Raw genomic sequence first — 24,710 nt, 5'->3', positions numbered from 1 at the left:
CAATTTACAATGCTCTGAGCCTAGGAAGACCTCTGCTTCAAAGTCAACCGGTGCTGATCCAGTCGGACAACATCACGGCAGTCGCCCACGTAAACAGACAGGGCGGCACAAGAAGCAGGAGGGCAATGGCAGCAAGGATTCTTCGCTGGGCGAAAAATCATGTGATAACACTGTCAGCGGTGTTCATTCCGGGAGTGGACAACTGGGAAGCAGACTTCCTCAGCAGGAACGACCTCCACCCGGGAGAGTGGGGACTTCATCTGGAAGTCTTCCACATGATTGTGAATCGTTGGGAAAGACCAAAGGTGGACATGATGGCGTCCCGTCTGAACAAAAAACTGGACAGGTATTGCGCCAGGTCAAGAGACCCTCAGGCAATATCTGGGACGCTCTGGTAACACCGTGGGTGTACCAGTCGGTGTATGTGTTCCCTCCTCTGCCTCTCATACCCAAGGTACTGAGAATTATAAGACGGAGAGGAGTAAGAACTATACTCGTGGCTCCGGATTGGCCAAGAAGGACTTGGTACCCGGAACTTCAAGAGATACTAAGAAGGGACTTGCTTCAGCAAGGATCATGTCTGTTCCAAGACTTACCGCGGCTGCGTTTGACGGCATGGCGGTTGAACGCCGGATCCTAAGGGAAAAACGCATTCCGGAAGAGGTCATCCCTACCCTGGTCAGAGCCAGGAAGGAGGTGACCGCACAACATTATCACCGCATTTGGCGAAAATATGTTGCATGGTGTGAGGCCAGGAAGGCCCCCACGGAGGAATTTCAACTCGGTCGATTCCTGCATTTCCTACAAACAGGAGTGTCTATGGGCCTCAAATTGGGGTCCATTAAGGTTCAAATTTCGGCCCTGTCGATTTTCTTCCAGAAAGAATTGGCTTCAGTTCCTGAAGTCCAGAAGTTTGTCAAGGGAGTACTGCATATACAACCCCCTTTTGTGCCTCCAGTGGCACTGTGGGATCTCAACGTAGTTCTGGGATTCCTCAAATCACATTGGTTTAAACCGCTCAAATCTGTGGATTTGAAATATCTCACATGGAAAGTGACCATGCTGTTGGCCCTGGCCTCGGCCAGGCGAGTGTCAAAATTGGCGGCTTTGTCTCACAAAAGCCCATATCTGATTGTCCATTCGGACAGGGCAGAGCTGCGGACTCGTCCCCAGTTTCTCCCTAAGGTGGTGTCAGCGTTTCACCTGAACCAGCTTATTGTGGTACCTGCGGCTACTAGGGACTTGGAGGACTCCAAGTTGCTAGATGTTGTCAGGGCCCTGAAAATATAGGTTTCCAGGACGGCTGGAGTCAGGAAAACTGACTTGCTGTTATCCTGTATGCACCCAACAAACTGGGTGCTCTTGCTTCTAAGCAGACGATTGCTAGTTGGATGTGTAGTACAATTCAGCTTGCACATTCTGTGGCAGGCCTGCCACAGCCAAAATATGTAAATGCCCATTCCACAAGGAAGGTGGGCTCATCTTGGGCGGCTGCCCGAGGGGTCTCGGCTTTACAACTTTGCCGAGCTGCTACTTGGTCAGGGGCAAACACGTTTGAAAAATTCTACAAATTTGATACCCTCGCTGAGGAGGACCTGGAGTTCTCTCATTCGGTGCTGCAGAGTCATCCGCACTCTCCCGCCCGTTTGGGAGCTTTGGTATAATCCCCATGGTCCTGACGGAGTCCCCAGCATCCACTTAGGACGTCAGAGAAAATAAGAATTTACTTACCGATAATTCTATTTCTCGTAGTCCGTAGTGGATGCTGGGCGCCCATCCCAAGTGCGGATTGTCTGCAATACTTGTACATAGTTATTGTTACAAAAATCGGGTTATTATTGTTGTGAGCCATCTTTTCAGAGGCTCCGCTGTTATCATGCTGTTAACTGGGTTCAGATCACAGGTTGTACAGTGTGATTGGTGTGGCTGGTATGAGTCTTACCCGGGATTCAAAATCCTTCCTTATTGTGTACGCTCGTCCGGGCACAGTATCCTAACTGAGGCTTGGAGGAGGGTCATAGGGGGAGGAGCCAGTGCACACCACCTGATCCTAAAGCTTTTACTTTTGTGCACTGTCTCCTGCGGAGCCGCTATTCCCCATGGTCCTGACGGAGTCCCCAGCATCCACTACGGACTACGAGAAATAGAATTATCGGTAAGTAAATTCTTATTTTAGTGCACTACCTTTCTGTACTGCGCTACCTTCCCACCCCACATTACTGCGCTACCTTTCCACCCCACATTACTGCGCTACCTTCCCACCCCACATTACTGCGCTACCTTCCCACCCCACATTACTGCGCTACCTTCCCACCCCACATTACTGCGCTACCTTCCCACCCCACTGTACTGCGCTACCTTCCCACCCCACTTTACTGCGCTACCTTCCCACCCCACATTGCTGTGCTACCTTCCCACCCCACATTACTGCACTACTTTCTCACACCACTGTATTGCGCTACCTTCCCACCCCACTTTACTGCGCTACCTACCCACCCCACTTTACTGCACTACCTTCCAACCCCACATTACTGCACTACCTTCCAACCCCACATTACTGCACTACATTCCCACCCCATATTACTGCGCTACCTTCCCACCCCACTTTACTGCACTACCTTCTAACCCCACTTTACTGCGCTACCTTCCCACCCCACTTTACTGCGCTACCTTCCCACCCCACATTACTGTGCTACCTTCCCACCCCACGTTACTGCGCTGCCTTCCCACCCCACATTGCTGCGCTACCTTCCCATCCCACATTTCTCTGACGTCCTAAGTGGATGCTGGGGACTCCGTCAGGACCATGGGGAATAGCGGCTCCGCAGGAGACAGGGCACAAAAGTAAAAGCTTTAGGATCAGGTGGTGTGCACTGGCTCCTCCCCCTATGACCCTCCTCCAAGCCTCAGTTAGATCTTTGTGCCCGGCCGAGAAGGGTGCAATCTAGGTGGCTCTCCTAAAGAGCAGCTTAGAGTAAAAGTTTTGTTAGGTTTTTTTATTTTCAGTGAGTCCTGCTGGCAACAGGCTCACTGCATCGAGGGACTTAGGGGAGAAGAAGTGAACTCACCTGCGTGCAGGATGGATTGGCTTCTTAGGCTACTGGACACTAGCTCCAGAGGGACGATCACAGGTACAGCCTGGATGGGTCACCGGAGCCGCGCCGCCGACCCCCTTGCAGATGCTGAAGAGAGAAGAGGTCCAGAAATCGGCGGCTGAAGACTTCCCAGTCTTCTTAAGGTAGCGCACAGCACTGCAGCTGTGCGCCATTGCTCTCAGCACACTTCACACCAACGGTCACTGAGGGTGCAGGGCGCTGGGGGGGGCGCCCTGAGCAGCAATGAAAGTACCTATGCTGGCTAAAAATACATCACATATAGCCCCTGGGGCTATATGGATGTATTTAACCCCTGCCAGGTTGTCAGAAAAACGGGAGAAGAAGCCCACCGAAAAGGGGGCGGGGTCTATTCTCCTCAGCACACAGCGCCATTTTCCCTCACAGAACTGCTGGTGGGAAGGCTCCCAGGCTCTCCCCTGCACTGCACTACAGAAACAGGGTTAAAACAGAGAGGGGTGCATTTTTGTGGCGATATTATTACATATTAAGATGCTATAAGGGAAAACACTTATATAAGGTTGTCCCTGTAAAATTATAGCGTTTTGGTGTGTGCTGGCAAACTCTCCCTCTGTCTCCCCAAAGGGCTAGTGGGGTCCTGTCCTCTATCAGAGCATTCCCTGTGTGTGTGCTGTGTGTCGGTACGTGTGTGTCGACATGTATGAGGACGATGTTGGTGAGGAGGCGGAGCAATTGCCTGTAATGGTGATGTCACTCTCTAGGGAGTCGACACCGGAATGGATGGCTTATTTAGGGAATTACGTGATAATGTCAACAAGCTGCAAGGTCGGTTGACGACATGAGACGGCCGGCAAACCAATTAGTACCTGTCCAGGCGTCTCAAACACCGTCAGGGGCTTTAAAACGCCCATTACCTCAGTCGGTCGACACAGACACAGACACGGACACTGACTCCAGTGTCGACGGTGAAGAAACAAACGTATTTTCCATTAGGGCCACACGTTACATGTTAAGGGCAATGAAGGAGGTGTTACATATTTCTGATACTACAAGTACCACAAAAAAGGGTATTATGTGGGGTGTGAAAAAACTACCTGTAGTTTTTCCTGAATCAGATAAATTAAATGAAGTGTGTGATGATGCGTGGGTCTCCCCCGATAGAAAATTAAAGGCGCTCACACGCTTATCAAAACAAGTGGCGTTACCGTCTCCAGATACGGCCGCCCTCAAGGAGCCAGCTAATAGGAGGCTGGAAAATATCCTAAAAAGTATATACACACATACTGGTGTTATACTGCGACCAGCGATCGCCTCAGCCTGGATGTGCAGCGCTGGGGTGGCTTGGTCGGATTCCCTGACTGAAAATATTGATACCCTTGACAGGGACAGTATTTTATTGACTATAGAGCATTTAAAGGATGCATTTCTATATATGCGAGATGCACAGAGGGATATTTGCACTCTGGCATCAAGAGTAAGTGCGATGTCCATGTCTGCCAGAAGATGTTTATGGACACGACAGTGGTCAGGTGATGCAGATTCCAAACGGCAGTATTGCCGTATAAAGGGGAGGAGTTATTTGGGGTCGGTCCATCGGACCTGGTGGCCACGGCAACAGCTGGAAAATCCACCTTTTTACCCCAAGTCACATCTCAGCAGAAAAAGACACCGTCTTTTCAGCCTCAGTCCTTTCGTCCCCATAAGGGCAAGCGGGCAAAAGGCCAGTCATATCTGCCCAGGGGTAGAGGAACGGAAGAAGACTGCAGCAGGCAGCCCCTTCCCAGGAACAGAAGCCCTCCACCGCTTCTGCCAAGTCCTCAGCATGACGCTGGGGCCGTACAAGCGGACTCAGGTGCGGTGGGGGGGGGGGTCGTCTCAAGAGTTTCAGCGCGCAGTGGGCTCACTCGCAAGTGGACCCCTGGATCCTACAAGTAGTATCCCAGGGGTACAGATTGGAAATTCGAGACGTCTCCCCCTCGCAGGTTCCTGAAATCTGCTTTACCAACGTCTCCCTCCGACAGGGAGGCAGTATTGGAAACAATTCACAAGCTGTATTCCCAGCAGGTGATAATCAAAGTACCCCTCCTACAACAAGGAAAGGGGTATTATTCCACACTATTTGTGGTACTGAAGCCAGACGGCTCGGTGAGATTTATTCTAAATCTGAAATCTTTGAACACTTACATACAAAGGTTCAAATCAAGATGGAGTCACTCAGACCAGTGATAGCGAACCAGGAAGAAGGGGACTATATGGTGTCCCTGGACATCAAGGATGCTTACCTCCATGTCCCAAATTGCCCTTCTCACCAAGGGTACCTCAGGTTCGTGGTACAGAACTGTCACTATCAGTTTCAGATGCTGCCGTTTGGATTGTCCACGGCACCCCGGGTCTTTACCAAGGTAATGGCCGAAATGATGATTCTTCTTCAAAGAAAAGGCGTCTTAATTATCCCTTACTTGGACGATCTCCTGATAAGGGCAAGGTCCAGAGAACAGTTGGAGGTCGGAGTAGCACTATCTCAAGTAGTTCTACGACAGCACGGGTGGATTCTAAATATTCCAAAATCGCAGCTGATTCCGACGACACGTCTGCTGTTACTAGGGATGATTCTGGACACAGTCCAGAAAAAGGTGTTTCTCCCGGAGGAGAAAGCCTGGGAGTTATCCGAGCTAGTTAGGAACCTCCTAGAACCAGGCCAAGTGTCAGTGCATCAATGCACAAGAGTCCTGGGAAAAATGGTGGCTTCTTACGAAGCGATTCCATTCGGCAGATTTCACGAAATAATTTTTCAGTGGGATCTGCTGGACGAATGGTCCGGATCGCATCTTCAGATGCATCAGCGGATAATCCTGTCTCCAAGGACAAGGGTGTCTCTTCTGTGGTGGCTGCAGAGTGCTCATCTACTAGAGGGCAGCAGATTCTGCATTCAGGACTGGGTCCTGGTGACCACGGATGCCAGCCTGAGAGGCTGGGGAGCAGTCACACAGGGAAGAAATTTCCAAGGAGTGTGGTCAAGTCTGGAGACTTCTCTCCACATAAATATACTGGAGCTAAGGGCAATTTACAATGCTCTGAGCCTAGGAAGACCTCTGCTTCAAAGTCAACCGGTGCTGATCCAGTCGGACAACATCACGGCAGTCGCCCACGTAAACAGACAGGGCGACACAAGAAGCAGGAGGGCAATGGCAGAAGCTGCAAGGATTCTTCGCTGGGCGGAAAATCATGTGATAGCACTGTCAGCAGTGTTCATTTCGGGAGTGGACAACTGGGAAGCAGACTTCCTCAGCAGGCACGACCTCCACCCGGGAGAGTGGGGACTTCACACGGAAGTCTTCCACATGATTGTGAACCATTGGGAAAAACCAAAGGTGGACATGATGGCGTCCCGCCTGAACAAAAAACTGGACAGGTATTGCGCCAGGTCAAGAGACCCTCAGGCAATAGCTGTGGACGTTCTGGTAACACCGTGGGTGTACCAGTCAGTGTATGTGTTCCCTCCTCTGCTTCTCATACCTAAGGTACTGAGAATTATAAGACGTAGAGGAGTAAGAACTATACTCGTGGCTCCGGATTGGCCAAGAAGGACTTGGTACCCGGAACTTCAAGAGATGCTCACAGAGGACTCATGGCCTCTGCCGCTAAGAAGGGACTTGCTTCAGCAAGTACCATGTCTGTTCCAAGACTTACCGCGGCTGCGTTTGACGGCATGGCGGTTGAACGCCGGATCCTAAGGGAAAAAGGCATTCCGGAAGAGGTCACTCCTACCCTGGTCAAAGCCAGGAAGGAGGTGACCGCACAACATTATCACCACATGTGGCGAAAATATGTTGCGTGGTGTGAGGCCAGGAAGGCCCCACGAAGAAATTTCAACTCGGTCGATTCCTGCATTTCCTGCAAACAGGAGTGTCTATGGGCCTCAAATTGGGATCCATTAAGGTTCAAATTTCGGCCCTGTCGATTTTCTTCCAGAAAGAATTGGCTTCAGTTCCTGAAGTCCAGAAGTTTGTCAAGGGAGTACTGCATATACAACCCCCTTTTGTGCCTCCAGTGGCACTGTGGGATCTCAACGTAGTTCTGGGATTCCTCAAATCACATTGGTTTAAACCGCTCAAATCTGTGGATTTGAAATATCTCACATGGAAAGTGACCATGATGTTGGCCCTGGCCTCGGCCAGGCGAGTGTCAGAATTGGCGGCTTTGTCTCACAAAAGCCCATATCTGATTGTCCATTCGGACAGGGCAGAGCTGCGGACTCGTCCCCAGTTTCTCCCTAAGGTGGTGTCAGCGTTTCACCTGAACCAGCTTATTGTGGTACCTGCAGCTACTAGGGACTTGGAGGACTCCAAGTTGCTAGATGTTGTCAGGGCCCTGAAAATATAGGTTTCCAGGACGGCTGGAGTCAGGAAAACTGACTTGCTGTTATCCTGTATGCACCCAACAAACTGGGTGCTCTTGCTTCTAAGCAGACGATTGCTAGTTGGATGTGTAGTACAATTCAGCTTGCACATTCTGTGGCAGGCCTGCCACAGCCAAAATATGTAAATGCCCATTCCACAAGGAAGGGGGGCTCATCTTGGGCGGCTGCCCGAGGGGTCTCGGCTTTACAACTTTGCCGAGCTGCTACTTGGTCAGGGGCACACCCTGGCTGAGGAGGACCTGGAGTTCTCTCACTCGGTGCTGCAGAGTCATCCGCACTCTCCCGCCCGTTTGGGAGCTTTGGTATAATCCCCATGGTCCTGACGGAGTCCCCAGCATCCACTTAGGACGTCAGAGAAAATAAGAATTTACTTACCGATAATTCTATTTCTCGTAGTCCGTAGTGGATGCTGGGCGCCCATCCCAAGTGCGGATTGTCTGCAATACTTATACATAGTTATTGTTACAAAAATCGGGTTATTATTGTTGTGAGCCATCTTTTCAGAGGCTCCGCTGTTATCATGCTGTTAACTGGGTTCAGATCACAGGTTGTACAGTGTGATTGGTGTGGCTGGTATGAGTCTTACCCGGGATTCAAAATCCTTCCTTATTGTGTACGCTCGTCCGGGCACAGTATCCTAACTGAGGCTTGGAGGAGGGTCATAGGGGGAGGAGCCAGTGCACACCACCTGATCCTAAAGCTTTTACTTTTGTGCCCTGTCTCCTGCGGAGCCGCTATTCCCCATGGTCCTGACGGAGTCCCCAGCATCCACTACGGACTACGAGAAATAGAATTATCGGTAAGTAAATTCTTATTTACAGCACTACCTTCCCACCCCACATTACTGCGCTACCTTCTCAACCCACGTTACTGCGCTGCCTTCCCACCCCACATTACAGCACTACCTTCCCACCCCACATTACAGCACTACCTTCCCACCCCACATTACAGCACTACCTTCCCACCCCACATTACAGCACTACCTTCCCACCCCAATTACAGCACTACCTTCCCACCCCACATTACTGCGCTACCTTCCCACCCCACATTACTGCGCTACCTTCCCACCCCACATTACTGCGCTACCTTCCCACCCCACATTACTGCGCTACCGTCACATCCCACATTACTGCACTACCTTCTCACACCACTTTACTGCACTACCTTCCCACCCCACTTTAATGCGCTACCTTCCCACCCCACTTTAATGCACTACCTTCCCACCCCACATTGCTGTGCTACCTTCCCACCCCACGTTACTGTGCTACCTTCCTACCCCACATTACTGTGCTACCTTCCCACCCCACATTACAGCGCTACCTTCCCACCCCACATTACTGCGCTACCTTCCCACCCCACATTACTGCGCTACCTTCCCACCCCACATTACTGCGCTACCTTCCCACCCCACATTACTGTGCTACCGTCACATCCCACATTACTGCACTACCTTCTCACACCACTTTACTGCACTACCTTCCCACCCCACATTACTGCGCTACCTTCCCACCCCACGTTACTGCGCTACCTTCCCACCCCACTTTACTGTGCTATCTTCCCACCCCACATTACAACACTACCTTCCCACCCCACATTACTGTGCTATCTTCCCACCCCACATTACTGCGCTACCTTCCCACCCCACATTACTGCGCTACTGTCACACCCCACTTTAGTGCACTACCTTTCTGTACTGCGCTACCTTCCCACCCCACATTACTGCGCTACCTTCCCACCCCACATTACTGCGCTACCTTCCCACCCCACATTACTGCGCTACCTTCCCACCCCACATTACTGCGCTACCTTCCCACCCCACTGTACTGCGCTACCTTCCCACCCCACTTTACTGCGCTACCTTCCCACCCCACATTACTGCGCTACCTTCTCACACCACTGTACAGCGCTACCTTCCCACCCCAGGTTACTGAACTACCTTCCCACCCCACATTGCTGCGCTACCTTCCCACCCCACATTGCTGCCCTACCTTCCCACCCCACATTACAGCACTACCTTCCCACCCCACATTACAGCACTACCTTCCCACCCCACATTTCTGCGCTACCTTCCCACCCCACATTACTGTGCTACCTTCCCACCCCTCATTACTGTGCTACCTTCCCACCCCACTGTACTGCGCTACCTTCCCACCCCACTGTACTGCGCTACCTTCCCACCCCACTGTACTGCTCTACCTTCCCACCCCACTATACTGCGCTACCTTCCCACCCCACTTTACTGCGCTACCTTCCCACATTGCTGTGCTACCTTCTCACCCCACGTTACTGCACTAACTTCCCACCCCACATTACTGCGCTACCTTCCCACCCCACATTACAGCGCTACTTTCCCACCCCACATTACTGCACTACCTTCTCACATCACTGTATCGCGCTACCTTCCCACCCCACTTTACTGCGCTACCTTCCCACCCCACATTACTGCACTACCTTCCCACCCCACATTACTGCGCTACCTTCCCACCCCACTTTACTGTGCTATCTTCCCACCCCACATTACAGCACTACCTTCCGACCCCACATTACTGTGCTATCTTCCCACCCCACATTACTGCGCTACCTTCCCACCCCACATTACTGCGCTACTGTCACACCCCACTTTAGTGCACTACCTTTCTGTACTGCGCTACCTTCCCACCCCACATTACTGCGCTACCTTCCCACCCCACATTACTGCGCTACCTTCCCACCCCACATTACTGTGCTACCGTCACATCCCACATTACTGCACTACCTTCTCACACCACTTTACTGCACTACCTTCCCACCCCACATTACTGCGCTACCTTCCCACCCCACGTTACTGCGCTACCTTCCCACCCCACTTTACTGTGCTATCTTCCCACCCCACATTACAGCACTACCTTCCCACCCCACATTACTGTGCTATCTTCCCACCCCACATTACTGCGCTACCTTCCCACCCCACATTACTGCGCTACTGTCACACCCCACTTTAGTGCACTACCTTTCTGTACTGCGCTACCTTCCCACCCCACATTACTGCGCTACCTTCCCACCCCACATTACTGCGCTACCTTCCCACCCCACATTACTGCGCTACCTTCCCACCCCACATTACTGCGCTACCTTCCCACCCCACATTACTGCGCTACCTTCCCACCCCACTGTACTGCGCTACCTTCCCACCCCACTTTACTGCGCTACCTTCCCACCCCACATTGCTGTGCTACCTTCCCACCCCACATTACTGCACTACTTTCTCACACCACTGTATTGCGCTACCTTCCCACCCACTTTACTGCGCTACCTTCCCACCCCACATTACTGCACTATCTTCCAACCCCACATTACTGCACTACCTTCCAACCCCACATTACTGCTCTACATTCCCACCCCATATTGCTGCGCTACCTTCCCACCCCACTTTACTGCGCTACCTTCCCACCCCACTTTACTGCGCTACCTTCCCACCCCACTTTACTGCGCTACCTTCCCACCCCACATTACTGTGCTACCTTCCCACCCCACGTTACTGCGCTGCCTTCCCACCCCACATTGCTGCGCTACCTTCCCATCCCACATTACAGCACTACCTTCCCACCCCACATTACTGTGCTACCTTCTCAACCCACGTTACTGCGCTGCCTTCCCACCCCACATTGCTGCGCTACCTTCCCACCCCACATTACAGCACTACCTTCCCACCCCACATTACAGCACTACCTTCCCACCCCACATTACTGCGCTACCTTCCCACCCCACATTACTGCGCTACCTTCCCACCCCACATTACTGCACTACCTTCTCACATCACTGTATCGCGCTACCTTCCCACCCCACTTTACTGCGCTACCTTCCCACCCCACATTACTGCACTACCTTCCCACCCCACATTACTGCGCTACCTTCCCACCCCACGTTACTGCGCTACCTTCCCACCCCACTTTACTGTGCTATCTTCCCACCCCACATTACAGCACTACCTTCCCACCCCACATTACTGTGCTATCTTCCCACCCCACATTACTGCGCTACCTTCCCACCCCACATTACTGCGCTACTGTCACACCCCACTTTAGTGCACTACCTTTCTGTACTGCGCTACCTTCCCACCCCACATTACTGCGCTACCTTCCCACCCCACATTACTGCGCTACCTTCCCACCCCACATTACTGCGCTACCTTCCCACCCCACATTACTGCGCTACCTTCCCACCCCACTGTACTGCGCTACCTTCCCACCCCACTGTACTGCGCTACCTTCCCACCCCACTGTACTGCGCTACCTTCCCACCCCACTTTACTGCGCTACCTTCCCACCCCACATTGCTGTGCTACCTTCCCACCCCACATTACTGCACTACTTTCTCACACCACTGTATTGCGCTACCTTCCCACCCCACTTTACTGCGCTACCTTCTCACCCCACATTACTGCACTACATTCCCACCCCATATTACTGCGCTACCTTCCCACCCCACTTTACTGCGCTACCTTCCCACCCCACTTTACTGCGCTACCTTCCCACCCAACTTTACTGCGCTACCTTCCCACCCCACGTTACTGCGCTGCCTTCCCACCCCACATTGCTGCGCTACCTTCCCATCCCACATTACAGCACTACCTTCCCACCCCACATTACTGTGCTACCTTCCCACCCCACATTACTGCATTACTTTCTCACACCACTGTATTGCGCTACCTTCCCACCCCACTTTACTGCACTACCTTCCCACCCCACATTACTGCACTACATTCCCACCCCATATTACTGCGCTACCTTCCCACCCCACTTTACTGCGCTACCTTCCCACCCCACTTCACTGCGCTACCTTCCCACCCCACTTTACTACGCTACCTTCCCACCCCACATTACTGTGCTACCTTCCCACCCCACGTTACTGCGCTGCCTTCCCACCCCACATTGCTGCGCTACCTTCCCATCCCACATTACAGCACTACCTTCCCACCCCACATTACTGTGCTACCTTCTCAACCCACGTTACTGCGCTGCCTTCCCACCCCACATTGCTGCGCTACCTTCCCACCCCACATTACAGCACTACCTTCCCACCCCACATTACAGCACTACCTTCCCACCCCACATTACTGCGCTACCTTCCCACCCCACATTACTGCGCTACCTTCCCACCCCACATTACTGCGCTACCTTCCCACCCCACATTACAGCGCTACCGTCACATCCCACATTACTGCACTACCTTCTCACACCACATTACTGCGCTACCTTCCCACCCCACTTTAATGCGTTACCTTCCCACCCCACTTTAATGCACTACCTTCCCACCCCACATTGCTGTGCTACCTTCCCACCTCACGTTACTGTGCTACCTTCCCACCCCACATTACTGTGCTACCTTCCCACCCCATATTACAGCGCTACCTTCCCACCCCACATTACTGCGCTACCTTCCCAGCCCACATTACTGCGCTACCTTCCCACCCCACATTACTGCGCTACCTTCCCACCCCACATTACTGCGCTACCTTCCCACCCCACATTACTGCGCTACCGTCACATCCCACATTACTGCACTACCTTCTCACACCACTTTACTGCGCTACCTTCCCACCCCACTTTAATGCGCTACCTTCCCATCCCACATTACTGTGCTACCTTCCCACCCCACGTTACTGTGCTACCTTCCCACCCCACATTACTGTGCTACCTTCCCACCCCACATTACTGCGCTACCTTCCCACCCCACATTACTGCGCTACCTTCTCACACCACTGTACAGCGCTACCTTCCCACCCCAGGTTACTGAACTACCTTCCCACCCCACATTGCTGCGCTACCTTCCCACCCCACATTGCTGCGATACCTTCCCACCCCACATTACAGCACTACCTTCCCACCCCACATTACAGCACTACCTTCCCACCCCACATTTCTGCGCTACCTTCCCACCCCACATTACTGTGCTACCTTCCCACCCCACATTACTGTGCTACCTTCCCACCCCACTGTACTGCGCTACCTTCCCACCCCACTGTACTGCGCTACCTTCCCACCCCACTGTACTGCTCTACCTTCCCACCCCACTATACTGCGCTACCTTCCCACCCCACTTTACTGCGCTACCTTCCCACATTGCTGTGCTACCTTCTCACCCCACGTTACTGCACTAACTTCCCACCCCACATTACTGCGCTACCTTCCCACCCCACATTACAGCGCTACTTTCCCACCCCACATTACTGCACTACCTTCTCACATCACTGTATCGCGCTACCTTCCCACCCCACTTTACTGCGCTACCTTCCCACCCCACATTACTGCACTACCTTCCCACCCCACATTACTGCGCTACCTTCCCACCCCACGTTACTGCGCTACCTTCCCACCCCACTTTACTGTGCTATCTTCCCACCCCACATTACAGCACTACCTTCCCACCCCACATTACTGTGCTATCTTCCCACCCCACATTACTGCGCTACCTTCCCACCCCACATTACTGCGCTACTGTCACACCCCACTTTAGTGCACTACCTTTCTGTACTGCGCTACCTTCCCACCCCACATTACTGCGCTACCTTTCCACCCCACATTACTGCGCTACCTTCCCACCCCACATTTACTGCGCTACCTTCCCACCCCACATTACTGCGCTACCTTCCCACCCCACATTACTGCGCTACCTTCCCACCCCACTGTACTGCGCTACCTTCCCACCCCACTTTACTGCGCTACCTTCCCACCCCACATTGCTGTGCTACCTTCCCACCCCACATTACTGCACTACTTTCTCACACCACTGTATTGCGCTACCTTCCCACCCCACTTTACTGCGCTACCTTCCCACCCCACATTACTGCACTACCTTCCAACCCCACATTACTGCAGTACCTTCCAACCCCACATTACTGCACTACATTCCCACCCCATATTGCTGCGCTACCTTCCCACCCCACTTTACTGCGCTACCTTCCCACCCCACTTTACTGCGCTACCTTCCCACCCCACTTTACTGCGCTACCTTCCCACCCCACATTACTGTGCTACCTTCCCACCCCACGTTACTGTGCTGCCTTTCCACCCCACATTGCTGCGCTACCTTCCCATTAGAGATGAGCGCCTGAAATTTTTCGGGTTTTGTGTTTTGGTTTTGGGTTCGGTTCCGCGGCCGTGTTTTGGGTTCGAACGCGTTTTGGCAAAACCTCACCGAATTTTTTTTGTCGGATTCGGGTGTGTTTTGGATTCGGGTGTTTTTTTCAAAAAACACTAAAAAACAGCTTAAATCATAGAATTTGGGGGTCATTTTGATCCCAAAGTATTATTAACCTCAAAAACCATAATTTACACTCATTTTCAGTCTATTCTGAATACCTCACACCTCACAATATTATTTTTAGTCCTAAAATTTGCACCGAGGTCGCTGTGTGAGTAAGATAAGCGACCCTAGTGGCCGACACAAACACCGGGCCCATCTAGGAGTGGCACTGCAGTGTCACGCAGGATGTCCCTTCCAAAAAACCCTCCCCAAACAGCACATGACGCAAAGAAAAAAAGAGGCGCAACGAGGTAGCTGACTGTGTGAGTAAGATAAACGACCCTAGTGGCCGACACAAACACCGGGCCCATCTAGGAGTGGCACTGCAGTGTCACGCAGGATGTCCCTTCCAAAAAACCCTCCCCAATCAGCACATGATGCAAAGAAAAAGAAAAGAAAAAAGAGGTGCAAGATGGAATTGTCCTTGGGCCCTCCCACCCACCCTTATGTTGTATAAACAAAACAGGACATGCACACTTTAACCAACCCATCATTTCAGTGACAGGGTCTGCCACACGACTGTGACTGATATGACGGGTTGGTTTGGACCCCCCCCAAAAAAGAAGCAATTAATCTCTCCTTGCACAAACTGGCTCTACAGAGGCAAGATGTCCACCTCATCTTCACCCTCCGATATATCACCGTGTACATCCCCCTCCTCACAGATTATCAATTCGTCCCCACTGGAATCCACCATCTCAGCTCCCTGTGTACTTTGTGGAGGCAATTGCTGCTGGTCAATGTCTCCGCGGAGGAATTGATTATAATTCATTTTAATGAACATCATCTTCTCCACATTTTCTGGATGTAACCTCGTACGCCGATTGCTGACAAGGTGAGCAACGGCACTAAACACTCTTTCGGAGTACACACTTGTGGGAGGGCAACTTAGGTAGAATAAAGCCAGTTTGTGCAAGGGCCTCCAAATTGCCTCTTTTTCCTGCCAGTATAAGTACGGACTGTGTGACGTGCCTACTTGGATGCGGTCACTCATATAATCCTCCACCATTCTATCAATGTTGAGAGAATCATATGCAGTGACAGTAGACGACATGTCCGTAATCGTTGTCAGGTCCTTCAGTCCGGACCAGATGTCAGCATCAGCAGTCGCTCCAGACTGCCCTGCATCACCGCCAGCGGGTGGGCTCGGAATTCTGAGCCTTTTCCTCGCACCCCCAGTTGCGGGAGAATGTGAAGGAGGAGATGTTGACAGGTCGCGTTCCGCTTGACTTGACAATTTTGTCACCAGCAGGTCTTTCAACCCCAGCAGACCTGTGTCTGCCGGAAAGAGAGATCCAAGGTAGGCTTTAAATCTAGGATCGAGCACGGTGGCCAAAATGTAGTGCTCTGATTTCAACAGATTGACCACCCGTGAATCCTTGTTAAGCGAATTAAGGGCTGCATCCACAAGTCCCACATGCCTAGCGGAATCGCTCCCTTTTAGCTCCTTCTTCAATGCCTCCAGCTTCTTCTGCAAAAGCCTGATGAGGGGAATGACCTGACTCAGGCTGGCAGTGTCTGAACTGACTTCACGTGTGGCAAGTTCAAAGGGCATCAGAACCTTGCACAACGTTGAAATCATTCTCCACTGCACTTGAGACAGGTGCATTCCACCTACTATATCGTGCTCAATTGTATAGGCTTGAATGGCCTTTTGCTGCTCCTCCAACCTCTGAAGCATATAGAGGGTTGAATTCCACCTCGTTACCACTTCTTGCTTCAGATGATGGCAGGGCAGGTTCAGTAGTTTTTGGTGGTGCTCCAGTCTTCTGTACGTGGTGCCTGTACGCCGAAAGTGTCCCGCAATTTTTCTGGCCACCGACAGCATCTCTTGCACGCCCCTGTCGTTTTTTAAAAAATTCTGCACCACCAAATTCAAGGTATGTGCAAAACATGGGACGTGCTGGAATTTGCCCATATTTAATGCACACACAATATTGCTGGCGTTGTCCGATGCCACAAATCCACAGGAGAGTCCAATTGGGGTAAGCCATTCCGCGATGATCTTCCTCAGTTGCCGTAAGAGGTTTTCAGCTGTGTGCGTATTCTGGAAAGCGGTGATACAAAGCGTAGCCTGCCTAGGAAAGAGTTGGCGTTTGCGAGATGCTGCTACTGGTGCCGCCGCTGCTGTTCTTGCGGCGGGAGTCCATACATCTACCCAGTGGGCTGTCACAGTCATATAGTCCTGACCCTGCCCTGCTCCACTTGTCCAGATGTCCGTGGTTAAGTGGACATTGGGTACAACTGCATTTTTTAGGACACTGGTGAGTCTTTTTCTGACGTCCGTGTACATTCTCGGTATCGCCTGCCTACAGAAGTGGAACCTAGATGGTATTTGGTAACGGGGGCACACTGCCTCAATAAATTGTCTAGTTCCCTGTGAACTAACGGCGGATACCGGACGCACGTCTAACACCAACATAGTTGTCAAGGACTCAGTTATCCGCTTTGCAGTAGGATGACTGCTGTGATATTTCATCTTCCTCGCAAAGGACTGTTGAACAGTCAATTGCTTACTGGAAGTAGTACAAGTGGGCTTACGACTTCCCCTCTGGGATGACCATCGACTCCCAGCGGCAACAACAGCAGCGCCAGCAGCAGTAGGCGTTACACGCAAGGATGCATCGGAGGAATCCCAGGCAGGAGAGGACTCGTCAGAATTGCCAGTGACATGGCCTGCAGGACTATTGGCATTCCTGGGGAAGGAGGAAATTGACACTGAGGGAGTTGGTGGGGTGGTTTGCGTGAGCTTGGTTACAAGAGGAAGGGATTTACTGGTCAGTGGACTGCTTCCGCTGTCACCCAAAGTTTTTGAACTTGTCACTGACTTATTATGAATGCGCTGCAGGTGACGTATAAGGGAGGATGTTCTGAGGTGGTTAACGTCCTTACCCCTACTTATTACAGCTTGACAAAGGGAACACACGGCTTGACACCTGTTGTCCGCATTTCTGGTGAAATACCTCCACACCGAAGAGCTGATTTTTTTGGTATTTTCACCTGGCATGTCAACGGCCATATTCCTCCCACGGACAACAGGTGTCTCCCCGGGTGCCTGACTTAAACAAACCACCTCACCATCAGAATCCTCCTGGTCAATTTCCTCCCCAGCGCCAGCAACACCCATATCCTCCTCATCCTGGTGTACTTCAACACTGACATCTTCAATCTGACTATCAGGAACTGGACTGCGGGTGCTCCTTCCAGCACTTGCAGGGGGCGTGCAAATGGTGGAAGGCGCATGCTCTTCACGTCCAGTGTTGGGAAGGTCAGGCATCGCAACCGACACAATTGGACTCTCCTTGTGGATTTGGGATTTCAAAGAACGCACAGTTCTTTGCGGTGCTTTTGCCAGCTTGAGTCTTTTCAGTTTTCTAGCGAGAGGCTGAGTGCTTCCATCCTCATGTGAAGCTGAACCACTAGCCATGAACATAGGCCAGGGCCTCAGCCGTTCCTTGCCACTCCGTGTGGTAAATGGCATATTGGCAAGTTTACGCTTCTCCTCCGACAATTTTATTTTAGGTTTTGGAGTCCTTTTTTTACTGATATTTGGTGTTTTGGTTTTGACATGCTCTGTACTATGCCATTGGGCATCGGCCTTGGCAGACGACGTTGCTGGCATTTCATCGTCTCGGCCATGACTAGTGGCAGCAGCTTCAGCACGAGGTGGAAGTGGATCTTGATCTTTCCCTAATTTTGGAACCTCAACATTTTTGTTCTCCATATTTTAATAGGCACAACTAAAAGGCACCTCAGGTAAACAATGGAGATGGATGGATTGGATACTAGTATACAATTATGGACGGGCTGCCGAGTGCCGACACAGAGGTAGCCACAGCCGTGAACTACCGCACTGTACTGTGTCTGCTGCTAATATATAGACTGGTTGATAAAGAGATAGTATACTCGTAACTAGTATGTATGTATAAAGAAAGAAAAAAAAACCACGGTTAGGTGGTATATACAATTATGGACGGGCTGCCGAGTGCCGACACAGAGGTAGCCACAGCCGTGAACTACCGCACTGTACTGTGTCTGCTGCTAATATATAGACTGGTTGATAAAGAGATAGTATACTCGTAACTAGTATGTATGTATAAAGAAAGAAAAAAAAACCACGGTTAGGTGGTATATACAATTATGGACGGGCTGCCGAGTGCCGACACAGAGGTAGCCACAGCCGTGAACTACCGCACTGTACTGTGTCTGCTGCTAATATATAGACTGGTTGATAAAGAGATAGTATACTCGTAACTAGTATGTATGTATAAAGAAAGAAAAAAAAACCACGGTTAGGTGGTATATACAATTATGGACGGGCTGCCGAGTGCCGACACAGAGGTAGCCACAGCCGTGAACTACCGCACTGTACTGTGTCTGCTGCTAATATATAGACTGGTTGATAAAGAGATAGTATACTCGTAACTAGTATGTATGTATAAAGAAAGAAAAAAAAACCACGGTTAGGTGGTATATACAATTATGGACGGGCTGCCGAGTGCCGACACAGAGGTAGCCACAGCCGTGAACTACCGCACTGTACTGTGTCTGCTGCTAATATATAGACTGGTTGATAAAGAGATAGTATACTCGTAACTAGTATGTATGTATAAAGAAAGAAAAAAAAACCACGGTTAGGTGGTATATACAATTATGGACGGGCTGCCGAGTGCCGACACAGAGGTAGCCACAGCCGTGAACTACCGCACTGTACTGTGTCTGCTGCTAATATATAGACTGGTTGATAAAGAGATAGTATACTCGTAACTAGTATGTATGTATAAAGAAAGAAAAAAAAACCACGGTTAGGTGGTATATACAATTATGGACGGGCTGCCGAGTGCCGACACAGAGGTAGCCACAGCCGTGAACTACCGCACTGTACTGTGTCTGCTGCTAATATAGACTGGTTGATAAAGAGATAGTATACTCGTAACTAGTATGTATGTATAAAGAAAGAAAAAAAAACCACGGTTAGGTGGTATATACAATTATGGACGGGCTGCCGAGTGCCGACACAGAGGTAGCCACAGCCGTGAACTACCGCACTGTACTGTGTCTGCTGCTAATATAGACTGGTTGATAAAGAGATAGTATACTACTAATATTATATATACTGGTGGTCAGGTCACTGGTCACTAGTCACACTGGCAGTGGCACTCCTGCAGCAAAAGTGTGCACTATTTTAATATAATATTATGTACTCCTGGCTCCTGCTATAACCTATAACTGGCACTGCAGTAGTGCTCCCCAGTCTCCCCCACAATTATAAGCTGTGTGAGCTGAGCAGTCAGACAGATATATAATATATATAGATGATGCAGCACACTGGCCTGAGCCTGAGCAGTGCACACAGATATGGTATGTGACTGACTGAGTCACTGTGTGTATCGCTTTTTTCAGGCAGAGAACGGATATATTAAATAAACTGCACTGTGTGTCTGGTGGTCACTCACTATATAATATATTATGTACTCCTGGCTCCTGCTATAACCTATAACTGGCACTGCAGTAGTGCTCCCCAGTCTCCCCCACAATTATAAGCTGTGTGAGCTGAGCAGTCAGACAGATAATCAGATATATATAATATTATATATAGATAATAGATGATGCAGCACACTGGCCTGAGCCTGAGCAGTGCACACAGATATGGTATGTGACTGAGTCACTGTGTGCTGTGTATCGCTTTTTTCAGGCAGAGAACGGATTATAAATAAAACTGGTGGTCACTATCAGCAAAACTCTGCACTGTACTGAGTACTCCTAATGCTCCCCAAAATTAGTAAATCAAGTGTCTCTCTAATCTATTCTAAACGGAGAGGACGCCAGCCACGTCCTCTCCCTATCAATCTCAATGCACGTGTGAAAATGGCGGCGACGCGCGGCTCCTTATATAGAATCCGAGTCTCGCGATAGAATCCGAGCCTCGCGAGAATCCGACAGCGTCATGATGACGTTCGGGCGCGCTCGGGTTAACCGAGCAAGGCGGGAAGATCCGAGTCGCTCGGACCCGTGAAAAAAAACATGAAGTTCGTGCGGGTTCGGATTCAGAGAAACCGAACCCGCTCATCTCTACTTCCCATCCCACATTACAGCACTACCTTCCCACCCCACATTACTGCGCTACCTTCCCACCCCACATTACTGCGCTACCTTCCCACCCCACTGTACTGCGCTACCTTCCCACCCCACTGTACTGCGCTACCTTCCCACCCCACTGTACTGCGCTACCTTCCCACCCCACTTTACTGCGCTACCTTCCCACCCCACATTGCTGTGCTACCTTCCCACCCCACATTACTGCACTACTTTCTCACACCACTGTATTGCGCTTAGAGATGAGCGGGTTCGGTTTCTCTGAATCCGAACCCGCCAGAACTTCATGTTTTTTTTCACGGGTCCGAGCGACTCGGATCTTCCCGCCTTGCTCGGTTAACCCGAGCGCGCCCGAACGTCATCATGACGCTGTCGGATTCTCGCGAGACTCGGATTCTATATAAGGAGCCGCGCGTCGCCGCCATTTTCACACGTGCATTGAGATTGATAGGGAGAGGACGTGGCTGGCGTCCTCTCCGTTTAGAATTAGAATAGATTAGAGAGACACTTGATTTACTAATTTTGGGGAGCATTAGGAGTACTCAGTAGTGTACAGTGCAGAGTTTTGCTGATAGTGACCAGTGACCACCACTTTTATTTATAATCCGTTCTCTGCCTGAAAAAAGCGATACACAGCACACAGTGACTCAGTCACATACCATATCTGTGTGCACTGCTCAGGCTCAGGCCAGTGTGCTGCATCATCTATTATCTATATATAATATTATATATATCTGTCTGACTGCTCAGCTCACACAGCTTATAATTGTGGGGGAGACTGGGGAGCACTACTGCAGTGCCAGTTATAGGTTATAGCAGGAGCCAGGAGTACATAATATAATCCGTTCTCTGCCTGAAAAAAGCGATACACAGCACACAGTGACTCAGTCACATACCATATCTGTGTGCACTGCTCAGGCTCAGGCCAGTGTGCTGCATCATCTATTATCTATATATAATATTATATATATCTGTCTGACTGCTCAGCTCACACAGCTTATAATTGTGGGGGAGACTGGGGAGCACTACTGCAGTGCCAGTTATAGGTTATAGCAGGAGCCAGGAGTACATAATATATTATATAGTGGGTGACCACCAGACACACAGTGCAGTTTATTTAATATATCCGTTCTCTGCCTGAAAAAAGCGATACACACAGTGACTCAGTCAGTCACATACCATATCTGTGTGCACTGCTCAGGCTCAGGCCAGTGTGCTGCATCATCTATATATATTATATATCTGTCTGACTGCTCAGCTCACACAGCTTATAATTGTGGGGGAGACTGGGGAGCACTACTGCAGTGCCAGTTATAGGTTATAGCAGGAGCCAGGAGTACATAATATTATATTAAAATTAAACAGTGCACACTTTTGCTGCAGGAGTGCCACTGCCAGTGTGACTAGTGACCAGTGACCTGACCACCAGTATATAATATTAGTAGTATACTATCTCTTTATCAACCAGTCTATATTAGCAGCAGACACAGTACAGTGCGGTAGTTCACGGCTGTGGCTACCTCTGTGTCGGCACTCGGCAGCCCGTCCATAATTGTATATACCACCTAACCGTGGTTTTTTTTTCTTTCTTTATACATACATACTAGTTACGAGTATACTATCTCTTTATCAACCAGTCTATATATTAGCAGCAGACACAGTACAGTGCGGTAGTTCACGGCTGTGGCTACCTCTGTGTCGTCACTCGGCAGCCCGTCCATAATTGTATATACCACCTAACCGTGGTTTTTTTTTCTTTCTTTATACATACATACTAGTTACGAGTATACTATCTCTTTATCAATCAGTCTATATATTAGCAGCAGACACAGTACAGTGCGGTAGTTCACGGCTGTGGCTACCTCTGTGTCGGCACTCGGCAGCCCGTCCATAATTGTATATACCACCTAACCGTGGTTTTTTTTTCTTTCTTTATACATACATACTAGTTACGAGTATACTATCTCTTTATCAACCAGTCTATATTAGCAGCAGACACAGTACAGTGCGGTAGTTCACGGCTGTGGCTACCTCTGTGTCGGCACTCGGCAGCCCGTCCATAATTGTATATACCACCTAACCGTGGTTTTTTTTTCTTTCTTTATACATACATACTAGTTACGAGTATACTATCTCTTTATCAACCAGTCTATATATTAGCAGCAGACACAGTACAGTGCGGTAGTTCACGGCTGTGGCTACCTCTGTGTCGGCACTCGGCAGCCCGTCCATAATTGTATATACCACCTAACCGTGGTTTTTTTTTCTTTCTTTATACATACATACTAGTTACGAGTATACTATCTCTTTATCAACCAGTCTATATATTAGCAGCAGACACAGTACAGTGCGGTAGTTCACGGCTGTGGCTACCTCTGTGTCGGCACTCGGCAGCCCGTCCATAATTGTATATACCACCTAACCGTGGTTTTTTTTTCTTTCTTTATACATACATACTAGTTACGAGTATACTATCTCTTTATCAACCAGTCTATATTAGCAGCAGACACAGTACAGTGCGGTAGTTCACGGCTGTGGCTACCTCTGTGTCGGCACTCGGCAGCCCGTCCATAATTGTATATACCACCTAACCGTGGTTTTTTTTTCTTTCTTTATACATACATACTAGTTACGAGTATACTATCTCTTTATCAACCAGTCTATATATTAGCAGCAGACACAGTACAGTGCGGTAGTTCACGGCTGTAGCTACCTCTGTGTCGGCACTCGGCAGCCCGTCCATAATTGTATATACCACCTAACCGTGTTTTTTTTTTCTTTCTTTATACATACATACTAGTTACGAGTATACTATCTCTTTATCAACCAGTCTATATATTAGCAGCAGACACAGTACAGTGCGGTAGTTCACGGCTGTGGCTACCTCTGTGTCGTCACTCGGCAGCCCGTCCATAATTGTATATACCACCTAACCGTGGTTTTTTTTTCTTTCTTTATACATACATACTAGTTACGAGTATACTATCTCTTTATCAACCAGTCTATATATTAGCAGCAGACACAGTACAGTGCGGTAGTTCACGGCTGTGGCTACCTCTGTGTCGGCACTCGGCAGCCCGTCCATAATTGTATATACCACCTAACCGTGTTTTTTTTTTCTTTCTTTATACATACATACTAGTTACGAGTATACTATCTCTTTATCAACCAGTCTATATATTAGCAGCAGACACAGTACAGTGCGGTAGTTCACGGCTGTGGCTACCTCTGTGTCGGCACTCGGCAGCCCGTCCATAATTGTATACTAGTATCCAATCCATCCATCTCCATTGTTTACCTGAGGTGCCTTTTAGTTGTGCCTATTAAAATATGGAGAACAAAAATGTTGAGGTTCCAAAATTAGGGAAAGATCAAGATCCACTTCCACCTCGTGCTGAAGCTGCTGCCACTAGTCATGGCCGAGACGATGAAATGCCAGCAACGTCGTCTGCCAAGGCCGATGCCCAATGTCATAGTACAGAGCATGTCAAATCCAAAACACCAAATATCAGTAAAAAAAGGACTCCAAAACCTAAAATAAAATTGTCGTCGGAGAAGCGTAAACTTGCCAATATGCCATTTACCACACGGAGTGGCAAGGAACGGCTGAGGCCCTGGCCTATGTTCATGGCTAGTGGTTCAGCTTCACATGAGGATGGAAGCACTCAGCCTCTCGCTAGAAAAATGAAAAGACTCAAGCTGGCAAAAGCAGCACAGCAAAGAACTGTGCATTCTTCGAAATCCCAAATCCACAAGGAGAGTCCAATTGTGTCGGTTGCGATGCCTGACCTTCCCAACACTGGACGTGAAGAGCATGCGCCTTCCACCATTTGCAC

The sequence above is a fragment of the Pseudophryne corroboree genome, chromosome 8 (genome assembly GCF_028390025.1).
Source record: "Pseudophryne corroboree isolate aPseCor3 chromosome 8, aPseCor3.hap2, whole genome shotgun sequence".
NCBI classification, from domain to species: Eukaryota; Metazoa; Chordata; class Amphibia; order Anura; family Myobatrachidae; genus Pseudophryne; species Pseudophryne corroboree.
Note: the sequence above shows the minus strand (reverse complement) of the source record.